This window comes from Heterodontus francisci, chromosome 3 (genome assembly GCF_036365525.1).
Source record: "Heterodontus francisci isolate sHetFra1 chromosome 3, sHetFra1.hap1, whole genome shotgun sequence".
Classification (NCBI taxonomy): domain Eukaryota; kingdom Metazoa; phylum Chordata; class Chondrichthyes; order Heterodontiformes; family Heterodontidae; genus Heterodontus; species Heterodontus francisci.
Genome location: NC_090373.1, coordinates 62,587,643 through 62,603,586, shown reverse-complemented (window position 1 = coordinate 62,603,586; position 15,944 = coordinate 62,587,643).

Sequence of the window (15,944 nt, the reverse complement as noted above, 5' to 3'; positions counted from 1 at the left end):
ACAACTATCCTCCTCACTATCAACTATATGGCCAATTTATGTGTCATCAGCAAATTTCCCAATCATGCCTCCCACATTTAAGTCCAAATTATTAATATTTTATTTATTTTTATTTAGAGATACAGCACTGAAACAGGCCCCTCGGCCCACTAAGTCTGTGCCGACCATCAACCACCCATTTATATTAATCCTACACTAATTCCATATTCCTACCACATCCCCACCTGTCCCTATATTTCCCTACTACCTACCGAGACTAGGGGCAATTTATAATGGCCAATTTACCTATCAACCTGCAAGTCTTTGGCATGTGGGAGGAAACCGGAGCACCCGGAGGAAACCCACGCAGACACAGGGAGAGCTTGCAAACTCCACACAGGCAGTACCCAGAATTGAACCCGGGTCGCTGGAGCTGTGAGGCTGCGGTGCTAACCACTGCGCCACTGTGCCGCCACTGTGTCGCATATACCACAAACAGCCAGGTACCCAACACTGAGCCATGTGGAATGCCACTGGAAACTGCTTTCCATTCGCAAAAACATCCATCGACTACTACCTTTTGTTTCCTGTCACTGAGCCAATTTTGGATCCAACCTGCCGCATTCCCCTGTATCCCATGGGCTTTCATTTTACTGACCAGTCTGCCAAGTGGGACCTTGTCAAATGCCTTACTAAAATTCATGTAGACCACCTCCACTGCACTACCCTCATCAATCCTCCTTGTTATTTCCTCAAAAAACTCAATCAATTTAGTGAGACATGGCTTCCCCTTAACAAATCCATGCTGACTATCCCTGGTGAATCTGTGCCTTTCTAAGTGGCAGTTTATCCTGTCCATCAGAATTGATTTTAAGAATTTCCCCACCATTGAGGTCAGACTGACCGGCCTATAATTATTTGGCCGATCTCTCACACCCTTTTTAAACAATGGTACAACATTCGCAGACCTCCAATCATCTGGTGCCTTGCCTATATCTAGTGAGGAATTGAAGATGATCCTCAGCGCATCCGCTCTTTCTTCCCTGCCTTCCTTTAACAACCTGGGATGCAATCCATCTGGCCTGGGCAATTTATCCACTTTCAAGGATGTCCTTCCTCACTCATTATGCTTATCATATCTAATATTTCACACTCCTCCTCTTTAACTACAATATCTGCATCAACCTTCTCCTTTGTGAAGACAAAGACAAAAAACTCATTTAGAACCCTGCCCACATCTTCCGCATCCATGCATAAGTTCCCTTGTACATCTCTGATAGCCCCTACCCTTTCCTTAGTTATCCTCTTGCTCTTAATGTACTGATAATACATCTTTGGGTTTTCCTTGATTTTACCTGCCAATAATTTTTCATGTCCTCTCTTGGCTTTTCTAATTTTCTTTTTTACTTCACCTTGCATTTTCTATACTCCTCTAGGCTTTCTAAAGTATTAAGTTTTTTGTGACTGTCATAAGCTTTCTTTTTCTGCTTTAACTTACCCTGTAAGATTCTAGATTACCAGGCGGCTCTAGATTTGGCAGTACCACCCTTTGTCTTTATGAGGACATGCCTACACTGTGCCTGTAGTATCTCGCTTTTGAATGCGTCCCACTGGTTTGCCACTGATTTTCCTTCAAGTAGTTGTATTCAGTCCACTTTCGCCAGGTCACCTCTCAGTTTCGTAAAATTTGCCTTCCCCCATTTTAGAGCTTTTACTCCTGTTCTATCTTTTCCATGATTATGCTAAAACTAACTGTATTATGCTCACTATCTCCAAAATGGTCACCCACTGTTACTTCATCCACTTGCCCAGCTTCATTGCAGAAGACTAAATCTAGAATTGTGCCCCCTCTTGTTGGGCTTGTTACGTGCTAGCTAAAAAAGTTCTCTTGAAGGCAGTTCAAGAATTTTGTCCCCTCTATGCCCTTCACACTATTTGTATCCCAGCTGATATTGGGGTAGTTGAAATTCCCAACTATTGCCCTATAGTTTTTGCACTCAGAAGTTTTCCTACATATTTGTTCTTCTATCTGCCTCTCACTATTTGGGGGTCTATAGTACACTCCTAGTAGTGGCTGCCCCCTTTTTATTTCTGACCTCCACCCATATGGCCTCGTTTGATGATTCATTTAGCATATCATCCTTTCTCAAAGCTGTTATTGACTCCTTAACTAATAATGCCACCCTCTCTCCTTTTTTATCCCCCTCTCTATCCAGCCTGAAAACTCTATATCCAGGGATGTTGAGCTGCCATTCTTTCCCTTCTTTAAGCCAAGTTTTCATTATAGCAATGATATCATGTTGCCATGTGTCTATCTGTGCCCTCAGATCATCGGCTTTATTTACTATACTCCTTGCATTTAAATAAATACCCTTTAACACTGCCAATTTCCTGTGCTGTACACTTTTTAACCTTTGCTTCTTCTGTCTTTCAGAGTCACACGCTAATTTTCTGCCTCCCGTTCCTAGTCCTGAAACCGTCCTATCTAAGACTGTGCTCAGGTTCCCATCCCCCTGTCAACTAGTTTAAATCATCCCCAACAGCACTAGCAAACCTTCTTGCAAGGATATTTGTCCCGTCTGGCTTGTACAGGTCCCACCTTCCCCAGAACCGGTCCCAATGCCCCAGAAATCTGAAGCTCTCCCTCCCGCACCATCTCTTCAGTCACATATTCATCTGGTGTATTTTTTTATTTCTATACTCACTAGCACGTGGCCTTGAGAGTAATCCAGAGATTACTACCTTTGAGGTTCTGCTTGTTAATCTCGTTCCGAACTCCCTAAACTCAGCTTTCAGGATCTCATCCCTCTTTCTTCCTATATCGTTGGTACGAATGTGGACCACAACCGCTGGCTCTGCACCCTCGCCCTCCAGAATGCTTTGTAGCCGCTTGGTGCTATCCATGACCTTTGCACCAGGGAGGCCACATACCATCCTGGAATCACTTCTGCAACCACAGAAACACCAATCTGTTCCCCTAACTATAGAATCCCCTATCACTATTGCTTTCTTGTCCTTTCTCCTCCCTCCCTGCACAGCTGAGCCACCCATTGTGCTTTGGTCATGACTCTCCAGAGGAACCCCCTCTCCCATCAGTACTCAGCACTGAATACCAGTTAAAAAGTGGTATGCTCTCTAGGATCTCCTGCACTACCTGCTTTGACCTTTTTGTCTGTCTGGCAGCCACCCAGTCCCTCTCTGCTTGTGTTCGATTAAGCTCCAGGTGGACTACCTCCTGAAACGTGCTATCCACGTAGCTCTCTGCCCCCCAGATGCGCCACAGTGACTCCAGCCACCGTTCGTGTTCCGAAACCCAGAGCTCAAGCTTCTGCAGCTGTGACACTTCCTGCAGATGTATCTGTCAAGGACACGTGGTACGTCCACGACTTCCCACATACTACAGGAGGCACATTCCACTCGGCCGAGCTGCCCTGCTATACCTTATCTTTACAAAAAAATTTTGCTTATATAATAAGTGGAACAACTTACCAGCAATTTGCCAATCAGCTTCTTCCCCTGTACTGTGGAGGCTGTAAAGGCAGAAAAGAAAAGAAAGAGACCAAAGAGCACCTCCTTTCCCTCGTCAGTAAAATCCTTCACACACAACTCACTGCTTTACTCTCTGTCCAAACAGCACTTTCCAATTAGTAATTACTAATAATTTACACCAACTAAAACCTTAGTAGTACCGACCTTACCACTTACAAGGTAGCTATTTGAGGGTTTTAAAGAAAAGAACTATTTTTTTCTCTGATTTGTTAAGCTATTTACAGGCAATAACACCTGTTACTTACAACCAATCAGTTTACAGATGTCCCGTGATGTCACTGTTAGTTTTTTTTCCATTTTTCAAACCCAGCACTCGCTGAGACAGAGAGAGAGGGAGAGAGAGACTGCTGACTGCCGCTGCTCCGCTCTTTGTTAAGTAAGGGCCTCGAGCCCCGCTCTTTATTTCTCCAGGTCCCGCTCCGGATCCACCTCCTTCCAGGTCCACCACTGACTGCTGCTGCTCCACTCCTTGGTAAGTGCATTGCATTCTCTCCTTCCAGAGACAAGCAGGAGGAATATGTACATGGCTTTGCCGGGATAGCAAGCTTCTCCTGGTGCAAGGTGCCTTTGACTGTACATATGTTGCTTTGCAGATGCCACGTCTAAATGCAGAGATGTACCACAACTACAAAGACCCTAAACACATAGTTGGTATGTGACCATGCTCAGCGCAGCATATCATGCAAGTTAATGCCCAGTATCATGGCAGCAGTCATAATGTCTTCATTCTGCACTAGTCCACTCTACGATCAGTATTTTCGTCACCACGTCAAACCAGAGGGTGACTACTGGGTGACAAGGGATTAAAAATGAACGTACCATCATCTTCAATCCTTTCAGTCCCTCTGCTGACCACAGCCACACACATGGGCGAACATACAAACATACGAATTAAGAACAGGAATAGGCCACTCGGCCCCTTGAGCCTGTTCCGCCATTCAATAAGATCATGGCTGATCTGATTGTAACCTCAACTCCACAGTTCAAAAGGGTTGAGCAATTCACTTTCGACCGATGGATACAGGTGCATAAGGTAGAGCACTCCTATGAAAACCTCAGAGCGATGCTCCTCCTCGAGGAGTTCAAAAACTCGCTTGCCCTTTCATAAAAGTCCACGTGGAGAAACAAAAGGTTGAAAGAGCCAGGCAGGCAGCAATCCTGGTTGATAATTATGAGCTTCTCCACAAGCCCATTTCCCCAAGGAAAACCCTTCCCTAGACATCATCAAAAACCTGAAAAGGATAGAAGCTGGGAGGGTGATAGGAGGATGAATAGCCATTGGCAAGAAAGAAAAGCTGGAAACACAGAGGGCCCTCCTCAGACCAAAAAAGGTGCTGAGATCAGGAGTGATGCCGAATGCCTATATGTTTCCATCACAACAAGGCAGGTCACCTTCAAGCTGACTGTTGGAAGTAGCAAAACTGGAGTCAATGGGAATCAGGTGGAAAACTCTCTGCTGGTTAGAGTCATACCTAGCACAAAGGAAGATGGTTGTGGTTGTTGAAGCTCAATCATCTCAGCTCCAGGACATCACTGCAGGAGTTCCTCAGGGTAGTGTTTTAGGCCCAACCATCGGCAGCTGCTTCATCAATGATCTTCCTTCAATCATAAGATTAGAAGTGGTGATGTTCGCTGATGATTGCACAATGTTCAGCACCATTTGCAACTCCTCAGATACTGAAGCAGTCTGTGTAGAAATGCAGCAAGACCTGGACAATATCCAGGCTTGGGCTGATAAGTGGCAAGTAATATTCACACCACACAAGTGCCAGGCAATGACCATCTCCAACAAGACAGCACCTAACCATCTCCCCTTGACATTCAATGGCATTACGATCACTGAATCCCCCAGCCTCAACATCCTGGGGGTTACCATTGACCAGAAACTGAACTGGATTAGCCACATAAATACCATGGCTACAAGAGCAGGTCAGAGGCTAGGAATCCTGCAGTGAGTAACTCACCTCCTGACTTCCCAAAGCCCATCTAAAAGACAAAAGTCAGGATGTGATAGAATACTGTCCACTTGCCTGATGGCTGCAGCTCCAACAATACACGACACCATGCAGGCCAAAGCAGGCCACTTGAGTGGCACCCCATCCACCATCTTCAACATTCACTCCCTCCACCACCGACGCACAGGGGCAGCAGTGTGTACCATCAACAAGATGAACTGCAGCAATGCACCAAGCCTCCTTCGACAGCACCTTCCAAACTCGTGACCTCTACTACCTGGAAGAACAAGGGCAGCAAAAGCATGGGAACACCACCACCTGCAAGTTCCCCTCCAAGCCACACACCATCCTGACTTGGAACTATAATGCCGTTCCTTCACTGTCACAGGGTCAAAATTCTGGAACTCCCTTCCTAACAGCACTGTGGGTGTACCTTTCCCACATGGACAACAGCGGGACAAGAAAATGACTCAGCACCACCTTCTCAACGGCAATTAAGGATGGGCAATAAATGCTGTCCTAGACAGCGATGCCCACATCCCATGAATGAATTTTTAAAAAGTTACAGGAAAAACCCATAGGAATGGTCAGGGTACACTAGACCAGTGCAGTAAAAGGGGCCCAGAAGGAAAGCACAGCAGACCAGGCTGTGGCTCTAACTGCAGCAGTAAGTCCTTGTAAATGTATCCATGTGAGTGCAGAAGAACTTCACAAAATCCCTGAGAGTGACGAGGATTTTGTGTCTGAAGGAAAAGTGACCCCATACCCTCTCGAGTGAGGCGTGCAAGCCCGTAGTCATACTTAGGAATACAGGGGCCACCCAATCCTTTCTGTTGGGAAAAGGCATAACCTTTCCCCCAGTGGGTGCATTGAATCCCAAAGTATTAGTGAATGTTATCGGGAGTAGGTATATGCCCATACCTTTATATCCGGTGCACCTTGAGTGCAGCCTTATTTCAGGACCGGTAACCATGAGGATTGAGCCTAGTTTACCTGTGGATAGGGTCGACCTGCTTCTTGGTAATGATCTGGCGGGAGCAAAGGTGGTAGTTGCCCCAGTAATTATAGAGAGACCAAAGGAGGTCCGGGAGACAGAGTAGTTACAGGAAAAGGTCCCTGGCATTTTCCCTGACTAGTGAGGTGGGATTTCTTCTGTTTGCTACCAGGGACTCACCCAATGAGTCCACTGGTTTTAGTCCCTTTGAATTAGTTTATGGACATGAGGTGCGAGGTCATATAAAACTAGTCAAGGAGAGGTTTTTAGAACACAGGGACAAACCTTCCATGTTAGACTACATCTCCCTGTTCCATGAGCAGTTCCATGAGAGCCTGTGTGGTGGCTCAGCAACACCTAAAAACCTCCCAGACAGCTATGAAAAGGCAAGTGGATAAACATGCCAAGGACAGAACATTTCAACCTGGAGACCATGGCCGGAATTTTATGCCCCCCATGGGAGTGGACTGTAAGTGGGGAGGGGCATAAAATTGTGTGGGAAGCGGGGAGATGCCATTCCCATCGCCTTACTGACGCTGCAATTTTACAAACGGTGGGAGAGGTGACAAATGGCCCACCCACCCCAGGCCAATTGAGCCCTTAAGTGGCCAATTAATTGCCGCTTAAGTGCCTTGTCCCACCACCACATTTTTGTCAGCTGTGTCAGCAGCAATCCAGGCGGCCTCCTTGCGGGGGTCAAGGGAGGGGCCCTCCTGATCGGGCAGCCTGTGCCCCACAGAGAGCACCCCCCAGCAGCTTCTGCCATCCCTTCGAGTGCACCTTCCACTGCCCTCCTAATTGACCCCCACCCCCCTCACCGGGGCCCAGCCGATTGTCCCCGGCGAGGCCCAAAACCTCACTCACCTTTCTCAGCGTTGGCGTCCACGGGCCTCTTGAGACTGTGTACAATCCTAGCAGTGTCTAGCGCTCTCAGTGGCACTGCTGGGAATGAGGAGCTGGTGGCCCCCTGATTGGCCGGACTTCCTACCTCAGAAGGGCAGAAGTCACGCCCAAGGCCAATTAAGGGCCTGAACCACGTAAAATCTCTGCGTGGCTCCCAGGCCCGGTGGAGGCAGGCTTACCCTTTTAAGCAGTGGGCTGGGCCTCTGCCCTGATGTAAAATCCTGGACCACGTGTTGGTGCTTCTCACAATATAGGGTGAACCACTTTAAGGCCGGTTCAGTGGCCCATACAGAGTAGTAAAGAGGATTAGCGAGCTGAATTATTTAATTAACACCCCAGATCATAGGAAAAAGCAAAGGCAGTGTCACATCAATATGCTAAAGCAGTATTATAACCTGGAACAGGTCAAAGAAGCACAGGTCTGTCAGACACTTAAGAATGAGGAGGGCAAAAGGGACAGTGAGGATGAGTTAGAGGAAGACCTGGAGGATTTCCAAATCGAACCCCCTACTGTTCAATTATCTGACACTGAAATGTTCGGGAGATTAGACACCATACTCTCCTATTTAAATGCAGAACGGAGAGGAGATCCAACAAGGCTGGTCACAGCGTTTAAACAGATCTTCAGGGACAAACCAGGGTGCACAACCCTAGTCCTAAATGATGTGGATGTAGGAGAGACCCCTCACATAAAGCAAAATCCCTATCACCTAGGGCCTCGGAAACTGACAGCTAAGACCAGGTAAGAAAGAGGTCTAGGGTTCCCTTTCAGCCTTCATCTGGTTTTACTGTTAACAGGGTTTTATTTTTAAACACACTCAGTTTTTAGCTCCCCCTTGGTGAATCCTTGTTCACTGTTTTTAAAGTATAAGGCAAAGAAACAAGCACAAACAGGCTTTCTTAGGTTTAAAGAAGAAAGGTGAAATTTTATTGAACTTAAACTTAAACTCTAATTCGGTTGACGCCTACGGATACACAACGCGCCCATGCTAGCATGCATACATGATACACACATGCAAATTGAGACAGAAAAGAGCAGAAGAAATAAAGTGGATAGGTTTGAGGCAATATTAGATTAGATTAGATTAGAGATACAGCACTGAAACAGGCCCTTCGGCCCACCGAGTCTGTGCCGAACATCAACCACCCATTTTTTATACTAATCCTACACTAATCCCATATTCCCAACAAACATCCCCACCTATCCCTATATTTCCCTACCACCTACCTATACTAGTGACAATTTATAATGGCCAATTTACCTATTAACCTGCAAGTCTTTTGGTTTGTGGGAGGAAACCGGAGCACCCGGAGAAAACCCACGCAGACACAGGGAGAACTTGCAAACTCCACACAGGCAGTACCCAGAATCGAACCCGGGTCCCTGGAGCTGTGAGGCTGCGGTGCTAACCACTGCGCCACTGTGCCGCATATCTGAAGAGTTGTTACGGTTCTTCGAGCTCACTGTAGAGTCCTTGATTGTAGGTCAATCTTGCTTTTCGTTGGGCCCAGTATTCTTTTTAAACCTTGTTCACTGTCGGAGATTTTTCTCTCAAGAAGTTCATGTGTCTTCAGTGGATTCAATTCCATGAGAAAGAGATGGGAGCAGACAGGGGAGATCTTTTCAATCCAGGATCAAACAGCTTTCTGCCAGCTCCCAGTTCAAAATTGTACAATTCGGAAAAAAAAACAGACTGCCAAGCAGGTTAGTCATGTGACTAACTGCTTTGACCACATCTGTTTGTGAATTGTATTGGAGCAGGGGATAGCTCCTTTGTTCCCAAACACTGTCTGTTAATATGCAAAAAATATCTTTCCAGCCAGGGGCCTGGTAACCCCTTGTCACAGGCCTTCTCTTCTTCCCAGCAACAATTTGAAATTTAATGTCCATGGGGCGAAATTACTGTGCCTCATTCTAGGCAGGTAGAGGCCTGCATGACACCTCCCCACCTAGTGCAATGAAATGCGATTTTGAGAAAAGCGCATTTCATGAAACTGTTGAGAGAATATATAAGATACAGCAAACCATGCATTTCTCTCATTCGTTCCCATTCATTCATGAATCCTAAAACCTACTAAAATTGTCTTTTCTTGGTGCCAGTGTTGCTTTAATTGCCCCCTTTATGGCATTCCAGTAAGCATGTTGTTCTTTGGGCAAGTTTTTCTTCAGTTTGCCCATTTCCATGACTGCCTAGGGTCTTCGTTCCTGCTAAGGTAATTTTTTTTTCAGGAGAGTCAGTAGTTGGTGGGTCTAACCTGAACTCTTTTTCAGTGCTTTGCTGAGTCATGCAAAGACTTTTGACTTCAGGGGGTGGGTGTTTCCCTTTTTCTCTGACTGTGGAGGAGGATTTTTTGTTAATCTCCCCTTTGTTCTCAGGGACACTCCTGCCTGCAGATATGTCGGCAGACTCTACTGCACTCCCCTGTGGCACTTCAACTAGGTGAAGCATCACCTTCACTGTTTCTCTGCCCCCTAGAGGTCTGTCTTTGTGCCTGAAGGTTCCTGTAAATGCTGTTAGCAACTCTTGTGGGGTGCTTCTAGTGTCTGCATATACGTAGGAGGATGTGGGATCTAACTTTTCACTTTTCCCGGTGTTGGCTGACCAAACAGTAGGGGTTTTCACCTGGGATTCCTCCCGGACTTCCTTTAACCTGTCCTCTTGGTCACTTTTTTCCCTTCCCTGTCTAACCTTTTGCCAGCCGTGGGCCTGCCTGTCCCCTTTTATTCTCAGCAGGGGGTCCATTACAGTTCAGCATCCCTCGGCTTGAGGATCCTCCTAACACCGGTACAGGACTTAGGGGTGCAGGTTTCACTGTAGGTTGGTGTTTCCCCTCAACCTGGCACATGTGGAAACTCCTGCAGTACTCCACCACATCTTTGTGGAGTTTTGGCCAGTCAAACTGCTGTCTAATGCAGGCTTTGGTCTTTCGTAAACTGGCATGTACTGCCACTGTAGTCTCGTGGGCCCTTCTTAATATTTCTCTCCGATACCTCTGTGGCACCACTAACTGGTGATCTACTGTTCACTCCTTGCCCTCAGGTCTGTGAGGAGAACTCCATTTCCTCATCAGTACCTCATTCTTTAAATAGTAGCAATCAGGAAGTCCCTCTACTTCACTTTCTGACTGGGCAGCCTGTGCTAACTCTCGCAATACTGGGTCGGCTCGCTGAGCCTCAGCTAGGGAAAACCCATTTAATTCCTTCCCTGGTTCTCCTAACTTTCCAAAGAAATTCTTGGACAGGCAGACCTCATGGTCATCTGCCTGCAGTGCCAATGCAGTTTCCTCTGGGGGAGCTGGTTTGATCATGGGCTGATCCACTACACATTCAGGGACACTGCAGGGGACTGTCTCCCGGCAAGGCCCTGTCTCTCTGACCTCCTGAGGTCTTTCTTTCACTACTGGGGACCTTCACCCCCACCACATCATTACCTAGAAGCAGGTCAACTCTGTCCACAGGCAAACTTGGGACAATTCCTATGGTAACCGGTCCCGAAATTAGGTCGCACTCCAGGTGCACCCGGTGCACAGGTACAGACATACACTGCCCTCCAATACCATTCACCACCATTCTGGTGTTCACTGCACTCTCTGGGGGAAAGATCAGGCCTTTTCCCAGTAATAGGGCTCTAGTGGCCCCTATGTCCCTGAGAATCACTATGGGCTTGCTTGCCCCACTCGAAGGGTATGGGGTCACTCTCTCTTCGGACACAAAACCCTAATCACCCTCAGGAACCCTATTAAATTTTCCTGCACTTGCAGCGGTAGACCTCCTGGGTCTTACTCTTACTGCAGTTAAAGCCACAGCTTGTTCTGCTGTGCTTTCCATCAGGTTACTGTCTTCACTGAACGGGTGGGCCCTGATTAACCCTACTGGCTTTCCCTTTAGTTTCCAGCAATCAGCTTTTAAATGCCCTGCTTTATTACAATGGAACTACACAGGTCTCCAGGTCTCACTCTTGCTCACAGCACCTTTCCTTTTGGCTGGAAGAGGGCCCTCTGTGTCTCCTGGTTTCCTTTCTCTCCCAGGACTGCCTGGGCGGAGATTACCTTCCCACCCATTGTCCTTTTTGGATTTGTGGGGGTGATTAGGAAAGGTTCTCCCCTGGGAAACTGACTTATAAATGAAAGCAAACTCATCAGCTAGAACAGTTGCTTGCTGGGCTCTCTGAACACGTTGCTTCTGTACAGGGGTCTTTATGGAGAGTGGGAGAAAGTGTTTAAATTCCTCAAACAGAACTCCTTCCCTGAGATTCTCATAGCTGAGTTGTACTTTTAGAGACCTCAGCCACTGGTCAAAAGTCAGCTGTTAACTTCTTTCAAACTTCAGATAAGTTTGATTAGCTTGCTTCTTGAAGATTTTAAACTTTTAGTGATAGGCTTCAGATATTAATTCTTATACCCCGAGGATAGCAATTTTGGTCAGTTCATAATTTGATGAATTCTCATCTGGCATCAGGGAATAAACCTCATGGGCTTTTCCAGTTAATTTGCTCTGCAGTAAAATAGACCAGGTCTCAGTTGGCCATTTTAGCTGCCTTGCCAATTTCTTAAAAGACAAAAAAAAAGTTTCCACATCTTCCTCATTAAAATTTGGGATTGGTTGAGCTAGTTTTAATAATTTTGTACCCAGCCCTGAATTACGCTCCTCCATATTGACCATGCTTTTACTGGGGTTACTCTGTTGCCTGCTAGTTAACTCAAGCCGCTTCTGCTCTCTCTCTTCGCATTCCTTCCAGAATATTCTTTCTCTCTCTTTCTCCTCTCTCTCTCAGTCCTTCTACAGTCTTTAACTGTCCCTCTCCTCACTTTCTTTCTCGTCACATTCCTCTAGAAGGCTTGCTCTTTCTCCCTCTCCTGTCTCTTCTCTTTCTCTTTCCCTGTCTTTCAATTCAAGTTTCCTTAGTTCCAATTGTATCTTTGCTGGCAATATCCTGTCTGGGTCTGCTTCTAACCCTGTTTCTGCTTCTTCGGATTCAAGGGAAAAATGGTTGTCCACTAGCCTTAGGAGTTCAGATTTCCTAGCCTTGCCATGTACAGTGATCCCACACTGCTCAGCCATTTTCCTCAACTCCTCGATAGACAGTGCTTTTAACTTATCCCAAGTTACTTCATCCTGGCTTGGGGAGCTACCAGCTTCAGTTACAGACATGTTCGTGTGCAATCACACACACATGATCACAAGAAAACCTGTATTAAAATCTTGCTCTTTTTTGATTGGGAACAATTTGGATTCCCACTTCCAATTTCTTTCATTTGTCTGTGGGTAAAATTCCGGATGCTATCACCCAAATTTCTGTTACGACCAGGTGAGAAAGTGGTCTAGGACTCCTTTTCAGCCTTCACCCGGTCTTACTGTAACAGGGTTTTTTTTAAACACACTGTTTTTAGCTCCCCCTTGGTGAATCCTTGTTCACCGTTTTCCAATTATATGGCAAAGAAACGAGCACAAATAGACTTTCTTAGGTTTAAAGAAGAAAGGTGAAATTTTATTAAACTTAAACTTAAACTCTAATTCGGTTGATACCTACGGATACACGACGCATCCATGCTAGCATGCATACGCGATACACACATGCAAATTGAGACAGAAAAGCGCAGAAGAAAAGTAAAGTGAAAAGGTTTGAGGCAATATCTGAAGAGCTGTTGTTATGGTTCTTCGAGCTCACTGTAGAGTCCTTGATTGTAGGTCAATTGGGGCCCAGTATTCTTCTTAAACCTTGTTCGCTATAAGAGACTTTTGTCTCTTGGGATTCATGTGTCTACAGTGGATTCAGTTCCATGAGAAAGAGATGGGAGCAGACAGGAGAGGCTGTGGTGAGCCAGCCAGGAGAGGTCTTTTCAATCCAGGATCAAGCAGCTTTCTGCCAGCTCCCAGTTCAAAACTGACAATTCAGGGAAAAAAAACAGACTGCCAAGCAGGTTAGTCATGTGACTAACTGGTTTGACCACATCTGTTTGTGAATTGTATTGGAGCAGGGGGTGGATCCTTTGTTTAACACTGTCTGTTAATCTGCAAAAATGTCTTTCCAACCAGGGGCCTGGCAACCCTTTGTCACAGGCCTTCTCTTCTTCCCAGCAACAATTTGAAATTAAATGTTCATGGGGCAAAGTTAATGTGCCTCATACTTGGCAGGTAGAGGCCTGCATGACACTGACCCAAGTTCGAGAAGAAATTCAGTATATGCTGGAGTGGAAACTGATTGAGCCCAGTCAGAGCAGCTGAAGTTCCCCAGTTGTGCTGGTGCTCACGCCTGAAGGTTAATGCAGTGACCAGAGCTGACTCTTACCCAATTCCCCACCTGGAAGACTGTATAGATAGAGTAGGAAATGCCACCTACACAACCAAAATTGACTTATTAAAAGGATACTGGCAGGTTCCCTTAACCACCCAAGCTAAAGAGATCTCGGCTTTTGTCACCCCATATGGCCTATTCCAGTGCTGGATGGATTAAGAAATGTCCCAGCCACCTTCCAAAGGCTGATAACCCAGGTAGTGGCTGGTGTGCCCAACTGTGGGTGTACCTGGATGATTTGTTCATGTGCAGTGGTACCTGGGGGGAACCACCTAGACCAAGTAGTAGCCCTCTTCCAAAGGTTATATTTGGCTAACCAAGCAGTAAACCTTGCAAAGAACAACTTTGCTAGAGCTCAAGTAACCTACCTAGGACATGTTGTGGGTCAAGGGCGAGTGCTGCCCAGAGCAGTGGAGGTACAGGCGCTGGTGGATTTTCACGTCCCCACGACCAAATGGGAAATAATGCAATATTTAGGGATGTGTGGGTTTTACCCCAGGTTCATCCCAAACTTCAGCACTATAGCCGCCCCGCTGACAGACTGATTGCACAAAAGAACAAAGGTAATGTGATCGGGGGAGCGGTGCCAAACAGCTTTCGAGAGCCTGCAAATCATCTTAACAAACGATCTGGTGCTAGCAGCTCCAAACTTTAACCAACTATTTAAAGTGGCAGTTTGATGCTAGTGATCTAGGGGTAGGTGTCATCCTGCTCCAAGATGATGAGTCAGGCATGAGGAGACTAGCTGGGTATTTCTCCAAGAAATTAAGCAGACATCAAAAACGATACTCAACTATGGCGAAGGAAACTCTAGGACTGTTACTGGCCCTCAAGCATTTTAAGGTATATGTCTGAAATGGATATAGAGAGACTGTAGCTTATACTGACGACAATCCTTTGACATTTGTGCAGAAATTCAAAACCCAGAATGCAAGGCTATTTTGATGGAGCCTGCTTTACCCACATTGCAGGGAAAAACAATGTGATAGCTGATGCTGTATCCAGTCTAACTCAGCACAGAATCATCCCGGATGAAAACTAAAGCAGAGCGTAGCGATGGTAATATGAGATAGAAAAGTGACTGCTTGAAGATGAATGTGGGTGAGCCTTTATTTTTGTTTGTTTACAATCTGTTATGACCAGGTGAGAAAGGGGTCTAGGGCTCCCCTTGCAGCCTTTTCTTGGTTTGGCCATAACAGGGATTAACTTTTAAAACACAGTGTTTTTAGCTTTCCCTCAATGAGTCCTTGCTCACTGCTCTTTAATTGTAATTGTAAAGAAATCAACCAGACAGGTTTTCTTAGGTTTAAACAAGATAGGTGTAAGTTTATTAATCTTAAAACTCTAATTCGGTGAAAACTGCTAAGAATACGTGACGTGACCACACTAGCATGCATATGCGATAAACACACACACAAATAGATACAGAGGATGAGAAAGAATTAAAAGGGGGAAGGTTAGAAATAATAGATGGAATTCAGTTACTGGTTTTGGGTTAGATGTAAAGTCTTTGAGTGAAGATAAATCTTGCAGTTCTCATTGGGGCCCAGTGCACACTTTCAAACTTGTTTCGTTGGTACCAGAAGGCTGCAGGAGTCTTCCGTCTTGAGGCTTGAATTACTTCCGTAGGTCCCTGGAACTTTGCTTGAGAGAGAGGTGCTTTCTTTTTGAAGTTCAGTTGCAGCCTGTTCCTTTCCATGTCAGGCACATTTCAAAAAGCTTCAGGTTGGCCAGCAGGTTAGTCATGTGATTAGCTCCATGTTTGAAACAGCCTCACCTGCGAGGTTTGTGGATTCCTCCAAGCTTACCAGACACTCTCAGTGGGTGGGGGAGGGGTGTGTGGAATCCTGGCTCTTACACATTCAATGACTCCCAATGTCTCTTGATCATCACTATTGACAAAACCCATCTGGCTAATTGCATCAGGGAGTACTCCCATTGTCTCTCCATGCAACTGTCATTCAGAATGCAAATGTGCAGCCATGTTCTCAGCCATTGTTTTGTGGTCTTTTTAAAACAAGTTATGTTCAGTGTCCAGTAGGCAGTCAAATAATGCTCCATATGGCGAAATTAATATATTTCCATTTGACAGGTGTGGTTTTCCATCACAAACCTCATAATGAAATGCTCCTGGCGTGCATTTCATTTTGCATGGTGTGGAGGAGCCACAAAAACATACCACGTCGAGTAATGATTTTTTAATCCACTGGCTGGTAACCTGAATATTAAACTGGTGGTGATGAACCGCTCAAACCTTGCAAGCTTCGA